At 40.6% G+C, this 7,236-nt stretch overlaps 1 pseudogene; it reads left to right on the top strand.

Moving 5' to 3' along the window:
* The first annotated feature begins 4,495 nt into the window (after positions 1-4,495).
* On the top strand, positions 4,496-6,679 carry LOC147417951 (2-C-methyl-D-erythritol 2,4-cyclodiphosphate synthase, chloroplastic pseudogene; annotated as a pseudogene).
* Positions 6,680-7,236: the final 557 nt, after the last annotated feature.

Raw genomic sequence — 7,236 nt, 5'->3', positions numbered from 1 at the left:
TTTGGATTTTTTCTCAATGGATGGTAGTTTATACTCTTCCTTAATTCCCATGATTGTATTTGTCTTATGTTATGCTAATGGGAGCTCTTGGCTACAGTGTCTCATGGGGATATATAAAATCTCCTCCTACATACACACATCCTCTTTCCTATAGAAATATGGGGGAATTTCAAACTCTGAGCAAACCTTTCCGAGCAATCATAAAAGCGAGCAAAACTCAACAAGATACATATAGAACTTAAATCATAAAAGGAAACACTTAGCATCAAATTACATATTATCTATCTATCATTGTTCCTCCTCTTGCATTCCTCATGGAAACTTCAATCACCCACCCTTATATTAACTCCTTGATTATCCAAGGTTATGATCCCTTCCCCGAAGCATAACTAGTGGTCATAGGTAGTCAAGCCACTGTAGTTTCTTGGGGGGGGGGGGGGGGGGGGGGGGGGAGGGAGAGAGAGAGAGAGAGAGAGAGAGAGAGAGAGTGCATGCATGCATATGCTTTGTTGTGGAGGGGGGTTTCTCAATACATATTATTACTGAAAGTGCTTGTAGGGAGAGAGGATTGTTTCAAAAAGAAAGTATTGTCAAGAAATGCCTAATTTAGGGAAGCTATAAAAGAAGTAGAGTTGGTAGAGCTTATTGCGCAGGTTGGAGTCAATATGAGCAATGTGTGTTTGTAGTCATTGGTTCTAGATTGTATCTTATTGAAACTAGAGATAACTGTTTTTCATGGGTGACTCCAATTTTTTCTAGCTCGTAAAAAGGATGTTTCAACTTACAATCATGACACTTGCAAAAAAAAGAGGAAAAGAAAAATTTCCTCCACATACTTGAAAAAAATAGTGTGAAAACATTAAATAAATTATTAAAATTTCAAGACTTTTATAAATGTCATTGTTGAAAGGAACTTTGTATTTTTAAGAAAGGCTGCATGTTGGTCACTTAGTTGTGGTCAAACCCCTTTTGAACATATGTAATAGAAGCCAAGAGGCATATTTGATTTTGTAGAGAACCTCACAAATCTAAGTGCACATAGGTAAATCAATTTTTTCCTATATAGCCAAAATAGAATGTACTAGTGAAGTTTCACAATGTTGGTTACATTTTTGAGCTCTCCTTGGCTTGTTCTTACAACATCTAAACTTTTCATCTTCTTTCCTTGTCTCCCTCCCTCTCCCTCCCTCCCTCTCTCTCTCTCTCTCTCTCTCTCACAGGCTTTAACTAATTTAGAAAAAAAAAATTATAGTGTAGGTGAATGCCTTATCATTCCGTCTACAATACACGTAGTCAACGGCCCAGCATGAATTTATGAAAGAGCACCACATTTGCTATGATGCCACACAAAGGTTTTGATATATTGCAAAAGTGTACAATGAGTTGGGTGCAAAAGCATCCACAATAATTCAATAATCAAAAGACTCACCCTTGTTAGCATCTCTACCTTCTTGGCCGGAGGATAATGTACCATGTCTAGAGCGCTTCAACATCTTTCTCTCCCTTCTTTTGAGATCCTTACAAGATCGCGGTGCTGAGAATAGGCAATAGCTTGGCTCCACTCTTGTGGCTCCCTTTGACCTGTCCTTTTTCCTCATGTGAGAGCCTCTTTACTTCCAAGTGAAGTTGTCCCTCCTACCCTGATATGCGATGCTCTATTTTGCAGAATGTGAACAAAGTGAAATCCCAGTGTGCACCAGCCTTAGCATCCCACAAGGTATCCACCTCCAAGGGGTGACTGGGTTGTTGTTTGCTGCAACTAAAAACATTGTGCCACTTTGGAAAAGGCAAATATTAGGGTCCCTAGATTCATTAACAGGATTGGTTCTGAAGGGGTTTGGGCAAGGAAAGTCTAGAAACCATTTGGAGAAACACTAGCTGAGGCGAGAGGGTCCTTAAGTTCAACCGTCATCATTTCACCAGCTATAAACAAAACCCTTATAAAGAACACTCTAAAGAGTTTATGCCGGTGTGGACTCTTTTAGACAGTTTCAAATCCTCTCTCTTTTTTTAAGTTTTGAAAGTTCTCTCTCTCTCTCTCTCTAGACTCTCTCTTGTTCGCGATATGGCTTGGTTATCATGAGGGAAAACTTCAAACCTATGGTTGCTAGAGTGATCATGTAGCTTTCCCAATATTTAGATGGGCAGAGGCATCCAAGGAGACCTCTTTCTCTCTCTCTCTCTCTCTCTCTCTCTCTCTCTCTCATCTGTTGACTCTACTAATAAGTGACCTTGCAAGCTGATTGACGTGTGCTCTGCCTTTGATCCGTGCAACAAAGATGAATAGCAAATTTGATAGGAGGAAAGTTTTTGAAGTGCATTAAAGGCCAATATTGAGGATCTACACCGTATTTATAGCGAGAAGAAAAAAACTTGTGCGCAACCACACACCTTTACACAACTATTCTCTAAAATAAAAAACTCTCTGAAAGAGACGCATTTCTTTTAGGGAGTTTTTTTTTTTTTGGGAGAGATATTGCTTCTTATGAGCTGTACAAAGTCTAAAGAATCCAGTCACCGTGTAAAGATGTGTCTTCTTGTTCCATGTGTGCAATTTCCATGCAAATGCTTCCTGTTGATCAAATATCAAATTCAACTGGGTGATTTTATGTGCGTGGTAGGCCTGCCTCAGCTCTCCTTATGTTTCTTCGTGCCTCGTTGCAGATACTCCTTCATCTCGGAGTAGTCTGAAATGCCATGTTAGTAAAAACAAAACATGTTTCAAGTGTCATTGTAGTGTAAAGGATGACATTTGCATGCTAGCACATTTGCAGTTATGTCGTGTGGAGAGAGAGAGAGAGAGAGAGAGAGAGAGAGAGAGAGAGAGAGAGAGAGAGAGAGAGAGAGAGAGAATTCCCTACTAGCTCATTTGGGTACCCATTTTAGACCACAAAAATGGTTCTAGACTTACAAGGAGCATTGATGGCGTAAGAACCAGCTTTCCTTGAAGTGTTGCAAATATTAATTGCAAGCTCGTCTCTCTGTAAAGCCATGTCCTTCAAATTGTTGAAACCCTTATTGAGGGAAGCGGCATAACCAATAGCCCACCCTTGATATTTGTGAGACGGGCTGCACGATACAAAGATAAGGCAATCATTAGCGGGCTAGAATATATAGTTCTATGCGCATAGCAACCACCAGAGCTTGAGCCTCTAGTAATCATTTATAAAGTTTATAAAAGGGAAAATTACCAAAATACCCCTCTAATTTGTGGAAATTACCAATATACCCCTCAAATTTCAAAAATTCCCAAAATACCCTTGTATCTATTTTTGTTGGATTCTTCAAGATTTTCTAATCTTCATTCTTATTTCACAATTGAGACCGGTTTTTGAGTGCTTAGCATGTAATTTGTCGCCAATTACCTCGCAAAAAAAAAAGTGAAATATGTCTAAAAATAATGAAGAAATTCATCTCCAAAGCCTACATAACCGACTCAAATTTTAGTTTTAGCATCCTGTATGGTAGACAATCACTCTTCTTATAAAAAGCTACAATTTTTTTTTGTTTTTGGAGAAATTTACTCTCACAACCAGGGGTAATTTGGGAATTTTGGAAAATTTGAAGGGCATTTTCGGAATTTATGACAAATTATGGGAGTACTTTGGGAATTTTTGAAATTTGAGGGGTATTTTGGGAATTTCCACAAATTAGAGGGGTATTTTGGTAATTTTCCCTTTACAAAATTCTTGTGCGCATCCATCCAAGTGCATGCTGCACGGGTCTCTATTGAGAAGAGATTGGAAGTGCAAGCAAAGGTTCTCACACTACCTTTGGGGATTGGAGGTAGCAGCCCGCCGACCATCCACAATATTGCATCGGCTCCTAGTGTCACCACTCGACCCTGTCGCCCTCTTTTGGTTGCCGTCCCTCCTCCTCCAATTGCTGTTCGTCGTCAGCTTTTATTGGCTCCTCCTGTCACCGCTCGACCCTCTCGCCTTCTTTCGGTTGCCGACCCTCCTCCTCTGGTTGCTTTTTGTTAGCTTTTACAATCAGCTCTACCGCGATTCTCTTTTTTTGTTTTCTGCTTTGCAGCTCAATCCCTTTCTGCAGGCATGTTCAACAGGGCCCTGTTCCGTCACTGCCCTCCTCACGAGCGCTCGGCCTTCTCCTTGCTGGCTTAATCTGTAAGACGACTATTCTCTAAAATAACTCTTTGAAAGAGCGCGCACCGGTGCGCGCTCTTTCAGAGAGTTTTGTTTTTAGAGAAAGAGAGTAGTAGGTGGAGAGCGATGGCAGACCTCCGGAGAGATGGTGCCGTGTCTTGGGAGGGGCGATCGGAACTGCTTATGCGCTAGCTGGATAAAAAGCTTCACTAATGAACGCATCGATCTGGTGTTTAGCCCCTGCACAGTCAGCACCCAAGACACCCGGGAGAGGCATGAATCAAGGTGGCAGAGTGACGTGCAGAGAGAGTCCTTCTCAGTCTCTCTCGACATGGCGGCCTTGCAAAGAATCATGCTCCTTGGATTCTCCTCCTCAGAACCTTCGCTTCATGGATGCTTCCCTGATTGCCCCTTTTGAAGAGCCTGCTTCTAATGACTTTGACTTTAGTGCCTGCTTCTCAGAGGTCGACCAACAAGATGCATCGAGTGGGTAAAGCCGAAGCCTTATGGAGGGTTTTGGCGACGGAGTAGAAGATGTGCAAAATCTGGCATTGCCTTTTTTTCTTTTGTATCTACTTCCCATGAAAGCAAGTCGGGGTGCTAGGTGGAGTGGCTATGGGAGTAGATGATAAGGTTGATTTAACGTTTGTGAAGGTTCTTGCTCTTTTGTCAGTGTAGTGTATCCTTGAGACGAAAGAAAGGCAATCTTGGTTGATAATTGAATAAACTTGTGAAGCTTCCAGTAGAGAGAAAGAGGAACGTCTAGATGCCAGGAAAATCTCATGGCCCTCCTTTTCTCGTTGGTTGCACGCTATATTTTGCTTATTGACAATGATATGAAAAGATTTCTCACAACATTACATATAAAGATGTTGATGATGTCCTGCATACTTCTCTGAGAGCCACTAATGTTATGCGATCTTCTGAGTGCTCAACATTCACTCCACTGGCATGGGACATGCACAAGTAATGTGAAATAAAAGAGGAGGAAGCAAGACATGGGGTACCGCACAACAACGAAGACAATACAAGAGAATCATGTCGATTGGATAGTGGGCAAGAAGGGGCTTGCAACCGGGCTCCGTCGATGGTGGCTACCGTTGACAAGGCAACAGTGCAGTGTCAAAGGCCAGTAGAACATATAAATTTGTAGATTTGTTGTAGTCAAGTGAACAAGCTCATCTTGACGATTAGACCCGTGACTCTCAAAATATTTCCTTCCCACCCACTGTGGTTCAAGGCCGGCATTTAGGATGAAGGACTATAAAATCTGAGAGAGAGAGAGAGAGAGAGAGAGAGAGAGAGAGAGAGAGAGGTTCCTCCATAATATGTGTGTTGGTGTTCAAGTTTTGGTTTCGTTATCATAAGAGCTAAGTGGAAGAAAAAACAAACGTGGCAGTTGAAGACTAGAAAGTAAAGAGATATGAGGGCACACACACATTGAAGAAATCAAGTGTGGTCTCTCGGAGTGCAGAGACTTTTTTGAGTACTTGCAAACTTTCATGGAGATTCTCGAGGCTCAACATTTTGTCCATGCTTGACGTTTTGTTGCATACATTTTTTTGTATCTAATGCAGTGTTAGGGAAAAATCAATTTCACAAACATACAAAATTCCCTTTAGGATAGATTCAAAGAGTTTTTTTTTGAAATAACTAGTATTTTACTCTAATTTGTTAAATTTTTCAAGCGGATTTTTTCCTTCTCCTCTCACATCAATTGGTTATTTTGATTTTTTAAGCGGCCCAAGGACACATTGAGGCACATTATTCCCAAACATTGATTTGTTGAAAACAGATCGCTTATTGTCCCGATGATAGTGATATTGTTTCTCTCTTTTTAGAGAGAGAGAGAGAGAGAGAGAGAGAGAGAGAGAGAGAGAGAGAGAGAGAGAGAGAGAGAGAGATCTAAGCATCTTCTCTCACTTAGTAGCGTTCTTCCTAGTGGGTGGACATAATCTTCCAGGTAGCAAGATTTCCATACCAACTTATCTTGGGCACACACAAGCTCATGATCAAAACAGACTAAATTTTCCTGCAATTTTTTTTTTTGGAAACTCCCTCTTGTTGAAACTGTCGTTCCAGATGTGAAGAAGGCTCTTGTACTACCTTGTAGAGTAGGGCATAACTTTGATCTTCACAGAATGGAGCCAAATTTTCCTATTATAATTGCCGGCGCCATGAATATTCAACATGACCATGGATGTATTACATATTTCAACGGTGATGTGCTTGTCACTGTGTGGTAGATGTTATGTCCTTTCTGCATCTGCCAGATTTTCCCAAACAATGATTCAAAATGGAAAGGAACCGCATCTTCAGTCATTGTGAAAGAAGATGTTCAATATTTGATGCATGGAGCGAGATATACTATGGGCAATTTAGATGTCATCCTCATATTACAAAGGCCAAAGTGGACTCCCCATAAGGAGGCCATAAAGTTGAACCTCTGTGAGCTTCTTGGCATAGATCCTTTAGTAGTTGATGTTAAGGCCAAAACCCATGAAAAGGTCGATCGCTTGGGAGAGAATCGTAGCATTGTTGCCCACACTATTATGTTATTGATGAAGAAATAAGAAAACAATTTATAGGTTTTAATTGATACTCGTGTTTCTATCAACATTAACTATTGATTAAGCAATGATTTAGAGAGAGAGAGAGAGAGAGAGAGAGAGAGAGAGAGAGAGAAGAGAGAGGGGCAAAAGAGGAAGAGGAAGAGACGTTTTAACGTCATAGGAACATTCCACAAGATACTTCATATCACTATCGAAAAGTCTTAAAGTGCTTGTCTAAAGGGAAGGAAAGATCCTAAGAGAAACATGCCTTACGAGAAAGAATGCTGAGAGATTTAATGCACAATCACATGATATAAGTGTTACTAAATTTGTGTCTTCTTCCACACATAGCACACTCATGAAGATGCTTTGCACTTGCTGGTACTCATACTAATAGTAAAGTTGATCACTAGACTTGTATAATGGTGACCTAACTTCAGAACATGTTCCATTTACTTCTAGAACTTTCCACATGAAGTATTTCTAAGTTTCCAAAAACTATGTTTTTGATAGCAATGGTGTTGACATTTATTGTTTGGTTTCAAATAATTCTCTCTCTCTCTCTCTCTCTCTCTCTC

This window comes from Adiantum capillus-veneris, chromosome 30 (genome assembly GCF_014529385.1).
Source record: "Adiantum capillus-veneris isolate H3 chromosome 30, ASM1452938v2, whole genome shotgun sequence".
NCBI classification, from domain to species: Eukaryota; Viridiplantae; Streptophyta; class Polypodiopsida; order Polypodiales; family Pteridaceae; genus Adiantum; species Adiantum capillus-veneris.
This window is presented reverse-complemented; position numbering and strand designations above follow the sequence as displayed.